Source organism: Anopheles maculipalpis, chromosome 2RL, assembly GCF_943734695.1.
Source record: "Anopheles maculipalpis chromosome 2RL, idAnoMacuDA_375_x, whole genome shotgun sequence".
NCBI classification, from domain to species: Eukaryota; Metazoa; Arthropoda; class Insecta; order Diptera; family Culicidae; genus Anopheles; species Anopheles maculipalpis.
In genome coordinates this window covers 44,945,383-44,960,895 of record NC_064871.1, presented here as the reverse complement: position 1 = coordinate 44,960,895, position 15,513 = coordinate 44,945,383, and positions in this window count along the sequence as shown.

The window sequence follows — 15,513 nt, the reverse complement described above, 5'->3', positions numbered from 1 at the left end:
TAACTTAGCTATTATTTATTTATTTATTTATAATTAATTATGACGGTCCAGTGCCGTATTGTTCACACCGCTTGTGTTGAAAAAAAAAATACAATTATATTGGTAAGGCATTTCCTCCTTATTCTTTGCCTTATCCCGGGCATACTCGGTTGTGGATGGTTGTGGTGATGATGATGATGATGATGATGATGATGATGATGATGATGATGTAGTGGTGGATGTTGTGAGTTTTGATGGTCCGGGACTATCGCTGTGACTATTGTGATGATGGTGGTTGGTTTCATCCGAATTCCGGCTATAGTGGTGATGTGGCTGTTCTATTGTTGACATTTGATGTTTGGTCTCGACTGTAACAAACAAATAAACATTGTTAAGACAGCACGAACATTTATTTGTCTGCATACAGTGTTCTCCAGTGCAGTCCAGCCATGACATTCCAAGCTCAATCTAGTCAACGTCCAGTCAAAGGATGATCGACAAGCTCTATCCCGCAGCAGTGAAATCAATTTCACTACTCCCGAGACCGATCCCGCCAAACACCCCGAACCCGACGCCAACGCTGTGAAACTCAATGTGCCAAAACTGGACTGGAGTGTAGAACACTGTACTTTCAACAGCGCCTGCCTCCCTTTTACGGCAGTGTTGGAATCGCCCTCGAGTGCTGTTGCCCAGTCATCGGATCACCCGTGGCACTACAAAAATACACTTAAGACGTAGACAACAAAACATTTAACAAAAAAGGAATGGGGAAATACGAATAAGGATTGTAAGGATACTTGGGATGTGGAATCATAGGACAAGACCGTTGTCTCTGGCGAATCGGTGAATGATCCTCATGTAGGGGAGGTCCTTGGTAGCCAACACTTCTCTAATTTCTGTACCCGGTCGTCTGCCGATATTCTCGACTACGCTCAACAAGGAGGGTCTTGCGGTTTCAAATTCCACGCAGGACCACAGAAGGTGATCCACATCGTGGAATCCGTCACCGCAGCCACACACTTTTGTCTGAGCCAGAGTTATACGCTGTAGATGAGCATTCAACGCAAAATGATTCGACATCAGTCGAGACATCATTCGTATGAATGCCCGGTCTACAGAGAGCCCATCGAACCAAGGCCGCAGGGACACTTGCGGAGAGATCGAGAAAAGAAAACGCCCGAGTTCATCCGCCTCCCACATGCTCTGCCAGCGAGACAGGAAAAGTTGCTGTGGGAAACGAAGGAACTCCTGGGCCGAGATCGGTCGGTCGTAAAAAGCGCCTTCTTGGACGCCTGTTTTGGCCAGTGAGTCTGCCTTTTCATTGCCGGGGATTCCACAATGAGAAGGGACCCAAATTAGCGAGATCTTATACGCCTTATCGAACATTGAGCCAAGCAGTTCAATGATTTTTATGGTGAGGAAATCCTGACTCTTAACAGCCTTCGGAGATCTCAGAGCTTCAATAGCACTAAGGCTATCAGTGAAGATGAAGTACTGGTCCGAAGGTCTCGCTGCTATCATGGATAGTGCGTACAAGATTGCGGCTAGCTCTGCGGTGTAAACACTACATGGCTGCCTCAATTTGAAAAATGCCTCGGTGAACTCGCTAAAAACACCGAAGCCAGTGCCCTCCTCAGAGGATGATCCATCAGTGTAGTACTGGCTTATTTGGTCTAAATGACCATACTTATTCATGAAAATACCCGGAACTAGCCTCGGGCGAAGATCATTAGGTATGGTCTTAATTTCCTCGCGCATCGAGGAATCTGTTTTTAAAATGGAACTGTAGTTCTCAGGAAGGGCAGCACGATTTAATGCCTGTGGAGCGCTAGGATGCACTTGTAGGGCAACAAAATCTTCATAAATCTTGAGGATTTTGCTCTTAGAACCTGTCTCTATAAGCGCTTCAAAATTTTCTATTATCAAGGGATTTGATACTGAACAACGGACTAGAAGGCGAAGCGACAGCATTTCAAAACGTAGTTTGAGCGGCATCACTCCGGTCATCACTTCTAGGGACATGTTGTGTGTAGATTTCATGCTCCCTAGTGCGAGTCTAAGACAGCGGTACTGTAGCCTTTCGAGCTTGAGTATCAAAGTATTGGATGCCCAATGGAAGCATATGCTTCCATATTCCAATACGGATAGTACCGTTGTCTTATACAGTCTCAGGACGTCTGATGGATGTGCGCCCCACCAGAATCCTGTGACTGTCCTTAGAAAGTTGATTCTCTTACTGCATTTTTGTACCAGATGGGTGAAATGAGTACTCCAGTTTAGCCTTGAATTAAACCATACACCAAGGTATCGAAAATTGTCGGATGTTGATATCTTTTCACCATATAAAAAGACATCAATTTTCGGATCATATAGCCTTTTCTCCCTGTTTTTTTCCGTGTCGCTAAAAGGAGAAAAGACTACCATCTCAGTTTTCGTTGCAGAGAACTTGATACCAAGGTTTTCAGACCACTCGGAAAGATTGTCCAGAGTGGTTTGTAAAGCCAGTTGTATTTCGTCGGCGTCTCTGCTTGCAATAGATATAACGCCGTCGTCTGCCAATTGTCTAAGACTGCAGTTTGGCGCTAGACAAGAGTCTATCTCACTAACATAAAAGTTATACAACAGGGGGCTCAAGCAGGACCCTTGTGCTAGTCCGTGGAAACTGGTCCGTTTTAACTGCACGTGACCATTGTTGAAATTCATAACTTTTTCCGACAAAAGGTTGAATAATAAGTTATTCAACTTTGGTCCCAGGCCCGCATTTTCTAACTTTTGACTCAGTTTGTATGGAGAAACTGAGTCAAATGCCCCCTGTATGTCAAGGAAGATAGACCCCATGTTCTGCTTGCGTGCACGGGCAAGCTCTATTTCTGTCACCAAAAGCGCTAAGCAGTCATTAGTACCCCTGGCTTTACGAAAACCAAACTGGGTATCTGATAGAAGGTTGTTTTTTTCCAACCATTCTTCTAACCGTAAGAGAATCATCCTTTCAAGGAGTTTCCTCAGACACGATAGTAGCGATATTGGCCGATATGAATCGTGTCTTGATGGCGGTTTGCCAGGCTTCAAAATAGTGACAACTTTCACTTCTCTCCATTCTTGCGGGACGCTGTTGAACTCCAACATATTGTTGAAGATTCTTAACAGACGTTTCTTGCCCATGTCGGGGAGATTTTGCAGCAGTTTGCTGTTGATCTGATCCAGGCCTGGGGAAGAATTTTTGCTTGATAGAAGAGCAAGCGATAGCTCAACCATAGTGAACGGTGAGTCCATGATAGGGTCACTGCCAGGCGCATTTTGTGCAAAGTTTTGCGCAGGAACGAAATCAGGGCAAAGCTTGTGGGCAAAATCATTCAACCACTCGCCAGAAAAGCTTTCGCTCTCGTTAGTGTTATTGCTGTTTCGCATCCTTCTAGCCATCCTCCAAAGTGAATTAAGTGAAGCGGAAGGGTCTAGGTTATTGACGTATCTACGCCAATAGCCCTTTTTCTTCGCCTTCAACAGGTTTTTGCACGATCTCTCCAGTCCTTTATATTTTTCATATAAAGACCTTGAGCCCGTGTCCCGGAATGCTTTAAACGCCTCCCGCTTCTTATTAAAAGCCGCTTGGCAATCCTTGTCCCACCAAGGAGTGGGAGGTTTTTTGAATGTCCTTGCTTGGTGGGAGCGCCTTGTTTGGGCCTCAAGAGCGCACTTGTTTATAATTGAAACAAGTTTTTCGTACTCCTGAACTGGAGACAAATCTTCCAAGTCAAGAGAAAGCGAAGCGGCTACTAATTCACCGTATCTTGTCCAGTCGATGTTCCTCGTTAAGTCACATTTAACAGGGACTCCACCTCCTGGACATCCTCCCTTGATGTAGGAAATTTCTATCGGCAAGTGATCACTGCCGATAGGGTCCTGGATCACCTTCCAACTAAAATCCAGGGCCATCGCTGATGGACATAGAGACAGGTCCAGTGCACTCGCCCTACTCTTAGTTGTCTGCATCCTAGTTGCCTCTCCTGAGTTGAGAATTGAAAACCCAAATCTGTCGCAGATGTCTCGGATAATAGGAGCGCGAATGTCATCCTTATCGCAGCCCCAGTCGACTCCGTGAGAGTTGAAATCTCCCAGGATCAAAAGTGGTCCAGGCAAGACCACTGCTAAATTTCCAAGATCCTCTTTGAACTTTTCAATTTTTTCCTTTTCATTGTTGGCTATCGGGGGGATATAAATTGAGGTAATTGTCACGTGAAGATCGCCAAGTTTTGCCTTGACTGCGACAGTTTCAATAATATCTTGTTTAGGGGTGGGTATTCTGGTGAAAGTGTGACTCTTTCGAACACCAATCAGTACCCCTCCACCCCTTGTAATGCGATCTTCACGGATTATATTATATCCGGGGAAGGTAAGATTAATGTCTTCCGATAGCCAAGTTTCACAGAGGGCGAACACATCACAGTTGTGCTCGCCCACTAATGCTTTAAAGGAGTCTAGCTTACCAAGCAAACTCCTACAGTTCCACTGTATGATGGTGGGAATCGGAGGAATTAATCGTCCAATCGGACCATCATGCTTAAGCATGGCCATTGGGCCAGCCACTGTTTGATCATCCCCTTCAGGAAAGGAAGGGCCCAAGTAGCGATCATGTGCAGGTGCTGCGGGAGGTTCAGGGTCATGAGGAGGGACTCTAGGATCTCGGAAAGGGACGGGGTAGGGGTTTTCGGACAACCCCCGATTGGAAAAGCCAAGCTATCCAGAGGGGCTTCGGTCCTTGGGGATCGCTTCTTCTTGGGCTCCTTCCTGGCAGATTGAGGAGCGGGAGCAGAAGGATCAGCGTCTCGAGTTGGGACTGAGGATGGTGCTTTAGCAAGACGCTGTTGTGCCAAAGGTTTACTTTTTTTTTTTAGGACCTTCCGTTGTATCTTTTTGTATGATACTCTGGTCTTAGCTGATCTCAATGGCACCTGTTCGGGTGCAGTTGGGTTGGACTCGCCATTTGCAGCTGTATCCAAAACTGCAAAAGGGTTCGACGCGTTCGCACCTTTAAGGGCGTCGCTATAAGAGCCGCGTGCCCTCTCAGCTACCGTTTTTGTCTGTTCCCTTTGCAATTTACGGTACACCGGGCACAAGGCTACCTCATGCCAGTCTTCCCGACAATGCGAGCATTTTTGAGAAGGGGCTTTGCACTCCTCGGTGGCATGCGCCCCTCTGCATTTTCCGCAGCATATTTTGCGAGTGCAAAACGGATCGGCATGTCCGATCCGACTGCACTTCGAACAGGTGGCCACCCTTGGCACGTATGGCCGGTCGATCGGTATCCGGAGACCTTCAATAATGAGGGCCTGCGGAAGAACCGTACCCTCGAACGTGATCCTGATTGAGGAGGTCGGTACATATTTTTTTCCCTCCTTCGCTGAGGCGTCAAGCTTAAAAAGCTTTTTTGCCTCGAGCACTTTTACTTTTGGCGTACCTGGGGCTTGAAAAGCGCCCACGCCATATTTAACAATATCCTCTTCAGGATATTCGAAGTCCTGGATCACGCCGGACACTTCAACCAAACTACCGGGGATATAAACCCGGTAGTGCTCCGTAAACTCTGGATCAGCCGCAATGACGTTGGCTTGAGCCCGGTCCTTTGCGGTAACCCTGATCTTATTTGGACGCATCCGAAACACATCGGCAACGCCCGGGTACTTCTTAAACAGCGATGCCGCGATCGTCCTCACATCGAGCTGTTTTGTTCGTGGCATAAAATAAACAACCGGCTTACCCTCCCACGACGGCGGGTAAGCACGCGCTCGGTGTTCCGATAGCGGCTCGTTGGATGCTACCAGCGGGGCACTTTTTGCCACCTGGGTATTCTTTGCCAAAGTGGCACCACTACATGCGGCCTTCGATGTCGAAGGCCTTTCGTCGATCGCTATTTTTTTTGCCGCTGGCGCAGCCTTAGGGCGCCCAGGCTTTCGTTTTACCTCCCTGGAAGAATCATTCTCCCGATCCGAATCAGAGACATCCTGCTCTACCGCCATGGTAGAGCCGGGGACAACGGTGCGTATAGGGAAGGATAACACTTACCGTGACACACGATGCTCTAATAGACAAACTCACTCACAGGCACACACACACACACACACACAGTAGGACTGCTACAAGCGCCGATCGATGCGATAACGCTGCGTCGATACGCTTGCTTATCGCTTGCAACGATCAGCAGCAACGATACACACACTCACACCACAAGAACACACGTCGATCGCTACTCGATCGATGGAAGTAACGGTACACGGTACACTCTTCGCACGAAGACAGGAGAAAGGCGGAGACACCGATAAGTGCGTACGGGTAATCGCGTTGACTACGCATTCGCACTCGAGAACAACAACCACTATCTGCCGTATGCGAAAAATACAAAGACGCTTCCGAGCGGAATACGTCCTCTCACTTCGGAAGCTGGAGGCAGACTGACTTAGCTATTAAATAGTGATATAAAAAAAAAAATAAAAAAAAACCCAACAATTTGTTTCCGTGATGCAAATTTCCCGTCTGTGAATGCAACATACTTTTCCATGATTTCAAACTTCCCGAAGGTTTGTCTTGGAATCTATTTGAAATATTCCCCTTAGTGAGCGTCATCGATCAGCATCATCATCATAAAACCCTGTAACATATCAATTCTTTTATTTTTTTATTCCGGGCTTCCGTTAACTGGTATCTGAAGGGTCAGTTCTGCGTACGGTCTGTTCCGGTCTGAGCGGAACTTGACATCTGGTTCTGTCATGTGAACAAAAAACTTTCTCATAATCAAGAATTCAAGAATGAAAGAGCTCATTCTACAGAAAGCCGTTAAAACATTTCTTAAAACAATTTGTATACTTCTAAAGCGTCCGGAAAAGAAGTCTACTCTACTCTAACTTTCATCATTTCTACGATTGCTCATTGGCAGGTGTTAATGCGACTGGTATAATTCTGACGTGCAAGGATGCATTCGGGTGAAAATACTTTCGATGAAGTACAGCATGAATATGGACAGTATGGACTCATAAAGAAAGGTCAGTTTTAAAAATCAGTTTAGATTTCACTGCAGTTGTACGTCACTGTTCATACGTTATGATCTTTCTATTAACAAAAGACCCTGGCACTAAACTATTTCCTTATAATTTTTATTCACTTTTCTACAGAAGAAACAGAAAAGCATCTGCAATATAAAACGTTCAATAAAAGGTTTGAGAATTAATTGTCAGAAGGCGAACATGAAAAAAAACCTTAACGCTTACCCTTTTTCCATCGAAGCCAGACACATTCATCATCACGATGCAAAATTAGTCTTGCGTAAGATAATTGGTCGGACCAAAACATCAGAAGGTAGGTGTTTTAGGAAGCCTTTTTTAAGAAGCGGCAAAATTGACGAAAGACCAAGAAAAATACCCTTGACGCAGCACAACTATGGCCGAACCTTTTTCTGTCATCAACCATCCATTTAATGTAATTTGCGTTGCATTCAAGCATCGCTTCTCTTGAGGTGTTCAGCCGTGCTCGCTGAATATTTCATACGTCACTAAACGAAATCATGTGCCCGCTGCTTCTGCTAGAGTTAATTTTTAATGCGTCACTCATCCCTTTTACCCACTGCGGTACATACACAATTTACTATCTCACCCTTCAGCATCAGCATCCAGCACAATTTCACATGCAATTTGAAGTGACTGGTTTGAGGTATTTCTTTTTTTTTTTATTACGAGTTTGCAGGCCCAGCTTTAGAGTCACGTGACTTCACACAATACAATCTTCGATTCAATTACAGTCTTTATCACCCATTCTGGCTCGCTTGTGTTTGTGGTGAAAGTGTGTATCGGTGTTATGACCGCACAGCCCTTCCGTTTTCTGCACAAACGTGCTATGAAAACAGATAAAACCCTAACCTTACTTTTGGGGCTTACCTTGTCCGACGCGCGCTGTGATGAAGAATGTAGGACCAACGAGAAAAGCTACCCAACTCGCTACTTTTGCTCTTCGATGTGGTTTCGCAAACATTTTCGATGCATATTTTTATCGCACAATTTTTGGGGTGTCGTAGCTTTTGGGCACTGGGTTTTGGTGGGCCATATGTTAGGAGGTTAGGCGGTACACCGGGTTTGCAGCAGTACGCGAGAAACGTAAATTAAATTCCTTCCCAACCGGTAAGTGGCGCAATAACGTTACGGGTTTTAGGGGTTTGTTGCAATACGAGAGCACACGTAAGCAGAGGCGGTTTTGTTTCAATGTTATCAGTCTAAAATAAACTAGCGATCTCGTGCAATTTTTCACTCTAATATCACTTAAAAGGGAAGCATTTTTTACACTTGTCTTATTTTTTTAATTTATTTTTTGGTAGGAAAGAATCTTCCATAAGGCACACTTTTTTTCTGGTACACACTGTCAAACATACCACACACTCTATGGATGCCCTTTAAACGCTACAACTCCTTTTGCTATGTATATCTGAAAATTGTAACCTCTTTCACTTCGTCACCGAACGCACGCTTAAAGCTGTAACAATCTGCACAATGGCACCCACGGGCACGGATCGAAAATCCGGAAGCGAAACCAAGCGGTGGCACCGCAACACGATCTGTTACAGCATCCGGCACTAGACTGAAACCATCCGTGGCGACGTGAGCTCTAATAAAATACGTATTTTGTACCCACGCATTTCGTCGTCTGCCCGAATTCATCAGGTCCTTGCGAGAGCGTCTTCTGGCAGCGTAGCACGGAGATGGGCACGGGCTTAGATCTCGTTCGTTTCGTTTCGTTCGGTTAGGACAGCCCGAGTGGAGCGGTAAAAATGAAGAGCAATCTTTGCACGAAATTTACTCCACAACAAACCTAGCGTAGCCACGTTTGCTCCCGATGAAATTATCGGAAGGTTTGAACTTGACCTTTGATAACATATTTCTAGTACGTACCGTACATGGATGTACGCAACCAAAAGGAGGGTGTGTTAATTGAAAACTTTGCAATCATATTGATAGTTAAGTTCAAGGAGGGCACTACAAAGCGGCATCTTCAATACAGCAAAATAATCATTACTCCTCATAAAGCGTAAATCATATTTAATTGCTGTATTTAGACATACGGACCGACTGATTCTGGAGGTTAAAGAGGACTCGTCTGTCAAGCACATTCGAAACCAAAGCAATGGGTTGCCGTTCCCCCCCCCCCCCCCATCTAAATGCTGTGCAATTCTATGCTTCCTGTCGGAACTTGCTGTTCGGAATGTGAATGTTACACGCAGGACTGAAATTTCGGACGAACTTTGCTGAGCTACTGGGAAGCTATCTCTTGCTGATGGGATTCAGCTGAGCTCCGTTGTTCAAATCGTGCGATGTTCATCCTTGACACACGGTGAGATCGTTTTTGGTTTGGGCACAACAAAAAACCGAGCCGAACCAAGATGAACCCATGTCACAGTTGCGGTGGCAAAAAAGGGAGATAAAGTGACTTGCACTCTGGTACACCACCGGTGGGTGGGAAGTTTAACGGAGAATTAGAATATAATCATATCCTGCACTCAATGTGGTATGAATGGTGGTTTTTAGCAAATTGAGCATAATAAAGAGCATACTTACTTGGGAAGGACTTTTATTTCCAAGGAACAATGAAAAGCATTCTTGCTGGAAGATTCATGAGCTTTAGTCGTTTCGTGTATATTTGTCTAGTTTGCTTTCAGTTGTTCTTGTTTATATAATAATTATAATCCGGTCTGCGGTTCTCAATTGACTATCATCACTGCAGGAGATTAGTTGAGTTTATTCATGTTGGGGATTTGCGAACTATTCTGTACCGAAAATATTGTTTTTGTTTCAGCTTGCTCATTTTTTGAAGGGCTTTTGTAGAGTAACAGCTGTTAATATTTGACCTAAGGCAGGCTTATTTGGAGCATAACCACTTAAGCGATTCTGAAGATAAACTCTTTTGTGTAAGGACCAGCTCATCAAGGAAAAAGTTTGAGTATTGTCTAGGGCGGCTTAGAAACTAGCGAGAAATAAATCCAAAACGGCGAGCCAATGTAGGTTAGAAATGTTGAAGTGCAGAGAAAGTTTAAGCTTTGAATTAAATCAATTTTGTACGTCGGTATCTTAAGCAAGATAAAAAAACAATTCAATGGAAGTTTGAAGGAAAGTTTATCTGAGTTTTCGCAATCAATAAAAAGGGGTTATTACCAGAAATGCTTAAAAAAAGGAGCGTATTTTACTAACAGGACTGCCGATTTGGATGTTATCAACATCAAAAACGCAACAAGCGATGCATAAATTAGCAAAACCATTAAAAGACTGCGAGCTTTTCGGCTGGATCAGGTGGAGTTGAACCTGTCCGGAGATCGGGTGCAGCTAGGGTTGGAGGAGTACAGCTCTGAGCCGAGTTTCCTGGAAACGGATTGCTTAACATATCTTATAGACGCTCTCAATCGTGAGGTCTATAAGACATGTTCCAAGAAGAAGAAGAAACTGAAAATAACCAGACCGGGTCGACACGAAAATCAATAAGCTTGTGCTGTACAACAAAGGAAGTAATTTCGAATGTAAGTAAAGACAAATTATCCAACAACTTTTTCAAGGGAGCAAATGCTCTTGAAGCACAACGTTCTTTCCAGAGTCAATTCAAATCGAGCAAACCAAACTCTTAAAATGGTTAAAATGGCTTCGATGCCCTGCAGGGTGGCCTAACATTGAAGCTGACTTGAAGTTTTGCTTAAAGAAGATTTAAATGCGTAACTCTGGCAGTATGGCAGTGCAACAATTTTAAGGATAATATTATATACACGCGGTTCTCCCAAACTGGCAAAACCTGCTTGGCAGTCGCATCACTTGATACGTAAATAAATAATGCCCTCCGATTTGTGGTGGACCTAAAAATCTTATGTTTTTACCGATAGGCTTTGGTAGACAAGTGATTTCCGAAGGGGAAGTGGAACTCTCTTCGAAAACTTTGCGTGGGAGACAAATTTGACACTAATAGGTATCTTCTTCTTGGACATAAAGTGCCGGGTCCCCAGACAATCGTTTGCTGTCTGACCACAACGACGCACTTGATGAGGAGGATATTTTATTCAAGCAACATTTTTAGCCGCTCCTTTTGAGTGAATGTCTGCGTTTTTTTTCTATGAGCACGACACTTCTGCATAACAATATTCATATTATCATGATAATTCTTCTCCATTTTAGTAATTGCCTTGTCCCTCTGCTCACAATATAGAACGGAGCAAGTGGAGCCTCGTATCGCTCGGTTATCAGTTTGAGCTATGTTTTATGGTTACGCTTTATTGTCGGTTGCCCAAAACAATGGTTTCGTTGGACAATATTTTCTTTCTTAAGACGGAGAGGATGCTGGCGATGCTGCATCGGTTATATCTGAAGGACACAAAGGGTGTTACTCGGTACTTCCAATATGAATAAACTAACCTCAGAAAACAGAATACTCCTTATATACGTTGATTATGAGCAAAGATTTTATCAAGAATCAGGAAATTTTGTCTTACGCTACAATTAATAAGACTACAAAAAATATTGTAGGAACTCCGACGCTATGCCAGTTACTCATTCCATTATTACTTACATTTGTAAAATACTTTTGTTGAACATAAACCCGACTTCCATTGCTCAGATGTGGCTTTGTATTTTCTTATTCATCGTAAGCCGATCAATTCGCCAAAAAACAGGAGTTATCGCGAATGCTCCGAACCGCTTTAGTAGCCAAATTATCGGAAGTCGTGCAGGTTGCAAATTTACGACATTCCATGCCACACACTCGCAGTACAACTGGCAACCAGTGTAACGAACTCTTATTGCTGTCATGTTTCCTGTGCACGGCCGATTTAAAGGACATTCGGAAGGTGATAAAAGTAAGCATTCAACCGCAATCCGGAAACGTTGACGTTATGACAGTTACACATACCAAACAAGGCTTAAGAGTGTATCATGTATCAGTTGCGAGCGGGAAGATCTTGGTGCCGCTGGTATTTGGCGGTGAGATAACGATGAGCTATGTGACACCCGGGATTGCTATATGACACCACCGAATGGGAGATGAGTTTATGGGCAGCTAAAGGTGGCTTTCATTACCGTAGGATATTGATGCTCTGGAATGAAAAAATACTAAAAAGTAAAAGATGCGTACGAAGTCACGTCGCAACTGTATAACCTATAATTGATAATGGAAGATTTTGAAGGTACATGAGCGAAATTTTGATTCTGATATTTACAACGTCAGCTCACGTATGGCTATGTTAAATAAAACATTATCACTTTACAACTTTTCGTTTACATCCAACACATATCAGTTGAGAGGCGAAGTTCTTTGCTATCGCAATTATTTATATGGGAATTTTAAATATTTCATTCACGCTTTGGAAAACACTTTGGTACACGCAGGACACAAGGAAGCACTAAAGTGAGTTCCCGGTTGTCATGGTAATCGTCTCACCGAAGCCCTGCTCAGCGCCACTGTCGGTTTGTCAACAACCGCTTATAATGGAGCTAAGTAACCGTAATACCGATTGCCCGCTGAGTGTTCGCCTAATGACACGGGCACAAGGATCTCAAACTGTTTGTTTTCCCATTTCCGAGTGTGCGAGTCGTGTCGTGGATGACCGTGACCTCGGCACGCACACACCGGTACGGTGATGAACTTCCGACCAAAGCGTTGCTTGGACCGGCGTAACGTTCTCTCGGCCGAAGTTCATCCGATGTTGGAATCGCGCCGGGTAAACAGTGAGTGCGTGTGCCGTTTTCCTGGAGGTGTGTTCTCCTGCGGCCACAGCATCCGGTGTGCGGCGTTGGAGGAGGTTGCGGGTAACAGGACGCTATTTTATCAGCGCTCGGCAATCTGAACCACCCAGTCGTCGGCCGGAGACTGTACCGAACGGATCTACTACGGTGCATACCGGTGTTTTACGCGAAACAGTTGTGATTTTTCGAAAAGCGAAAGTGGCCTTTCGATGGGAAACGCGCAAAAATTGTTTCGCAGATTGTGTAGTGCTGTAAACGTCGGTAACTTAAAAACGATGAAAGCCATAACGTGTGTCATCGTTCGGTGGCGATAAAATGTCTCTAAGTTTGGGTATAGTGAGCGACACTGTTTGCTAGCGTAAAGGAAAGAAAGTAGATGATTGGATGCGAATCGCGGGAAACAATGGATATAGAAAGTGGATTAAACGAATCAACGCCTTAGTGCAAAGTGTGTAAAATTGTACTTCAGCTTACTCGTGATACAAGTGAAAATGGTGCTATTTCGTGGAGTGATGGACGATAAACTAGTGCACGATTGAATTTTAATCCAGCCTTATTAATAGGAATCATAGTTTTTGCTAGTTACAGATGCATTAAGTGCTGATAATTGCTGTTCTATTAATGCCATTAAGTAACTAAGGTAAAGCAATGAAAAGCAACCATTCTCACCGATAAAATAGATTTGTAAAGTTTGATCGCTTTGTCGTTAAATGTAGGGTGTAAGTAAAAGATCGAGTTTGTCATTAGAATTTCAACTTTGCAAAAAAAACAAAAAAGTTATTTTTATAATATGCCCTGAGAGACAATAATTTGATAGGCAGCAGGAAATTTCCTTTCTCCATCATCGCTGCCAAAGCTTCCAAATCTATTTCAGGCGCACTCGGAGTAACGCATCACAAATTGAACAATATTTTTAGAGAAATATTTCACTCGCCATCCTTTTATTGCTCCCACAGGGTTGTACGAAATACTTGCTGAAAGTTTTTACCATTCCAAAGCTGTTGCTGTGTTTTTGTTTTACGTGCTGTGTTTCATATATTGGGTTTTCGTTGAATTATGCCCCGCAATTGTTTAAAACAAATTTGTTTACAGCAACTTTTATTCCCAGCTGAGCCTATAGAATACATAATTGTGGTGTTGTGCGTCTTTAAGTCATCCTACAATTTAGTGGTCGGAAATGTTTCTACCTTTCCTGGTCTTTAAGACGCAATTATAGACTGTTTATGACACATGGGATATGTTTTTTTGTTTTCACGAGTTATATAAAGAAAGCTTTATAAAGGTTTTATAATATATCCGCGATAAATTAGGTCCAACGTCCGTGTTATTGTAATGTTTTGCATTGTTGTAAAGGTACTTCTACAAGTATAGAAGCAATCCAAGAGTTAATCCTAAATGTATTCCCCTGAGACTGGAAGTATTTCGGCCAGTCAGGCCACGTGCCTTCGAACGAAATACACCATAATTGGATGTGGAACAATATCATGATAACATGACTGGTTGAGGAAGAATTCCATTTCCAAGACGATTTAGCACGATGAGCGAACTTGGAGCCGAGTGCTCAGTACCACTTTTTCTTGCCTGTGCTTTGTGGATTGTGGATGTTTCTTACGCATCGTTTGGCACAATCTGTGAGGCATTCTCCCGGTTTCAACAACTCATAGTAAATCTCGGCGAGTTGTTCCCACCAGATGCATAAAGTAAAACATTTGGGGAATCGAAGTTAGGTGGCGTGGTGTGATTTGGAACGGTAGGATAGGAGGCCTTCCGTAAATATTTTCTTTCGGATGCACATTGAGCTTCAACATCTATTGGTACAGTTGTCCGCTTATGGATAAGTCAGGAAATTAAAGATATATTAGTGATAAAGATAAGATAAAGATAAAGATAAAGATAAAGAGTGAGTAAGGCAGGGCCAGACGGTGGTTCAAATAACATTAGAACCGTTACCCTGTAGTGAAGACTGACTATCCAACTACGGACAGAAGAACAGAGTGCGCCACCTAAGTTTGGTAGCTCAAAAACTTACACTAGGTGAATTCCATAGCGTCCCGATTTTTTAGCTTCACGATTCAATGTAGATATCCTGCTAAAGTATCCTAAAGAGTGCATGGTCCCTCTGGAAATAGTCTCTTTTATAGTGCAAGAATGGTCCTTCTGCCGGGTACTTTCTACCGGCATTGTCTCCGATTCAGAGTTCTAGGATAATTTCCAACCTTACCGATGGATGTATCCTGGATAGAAACTGCCGATGTTGAAGCGTATACACCTCTTCAAATACCTAGCGTCACACAAGGCATCATTTTCATAAACTTTTACTATCTTGTGATGAGCTTCAGCTGCCTCTTTCGTTCGTTAAAATGGTGTCTCCTAACTGTCAAACTTCACGAAAATGGTGACTATTAGGCATTATTTTATCCATATTAACATAAAAAGTGTCCACTGGCTTAAAAAATAATCAGAAAGGACATTCTTTTGTTGAAGTGTTAGAGGAGGCAGCGATAGCCGATATTCACACGGCAGAACTGGAGTTCAAATTCCATCCGGAGCGTTCCGTCCATAGTGAGGTTTGACTATCCAACAACGTGGTATCAATAAGCCTCGTAAGTTATAAGATGGCCGGTATGACCTAGAATAGTAGTTCAATTAGTCGTGAAGAAAAAGAATCCGCAAAATAAAGGATGAATCATAATACATAATTTGGATAAATTGGATTTTACACAGCTTACATACGTTCAATCCCACACCCATGTCTTAAAATTAAAATCAATGTCACAAAGCGACA